The following is a 348-nucleotide window of genomic DNA, read 5'->3' as shown; positions in this document are numbered from 1 at the left end:
CTGTGTTTCCATGAGATTGTTTCGTTTGCAGGATTTGTCTCTCTTTTAGAAACACTTTTTGAGGAAACTGGTACAGAATATGATCTTGGGAAGATTCATTGTGATGAGCAATTGAGTAGACAAAGAAAAGAAGGAATCCAAGTGCTGAATCTGTTTTAGAAGAAGAATTTCTAAAATGCATTCTCTGGGAGTTTCTGCTGTTGAAGGAAACTCATTTCTATTCCCTTTATAGTCATCACATGTCACTCCTAGATCTTCTGGGAATGTCTGCTCAACCAAAGTATGACAGTGGCAATTCTGTTTTGAAACAGTTCTTTCTGCTTTTACAAAAGCTTGAGATTTTCTAGC

The sequence above is a fragment of the Equus caballus genome, chromosome 18 (assembly GCF_041296265.1).
Source record: "Equus caballus isolate H_3958 breed thoroughbred chromosome 18, TB-T2T, whole genome shotgun sequence".
Taxonomy (NCBI): Eukaryota; Metazoa; Chordata; class Mammalia; order Perissodactyla; family Equidae; genus Equus; species Equus caballus.
Note: the sequence above shows the minus strand (reverse complement) of the source record.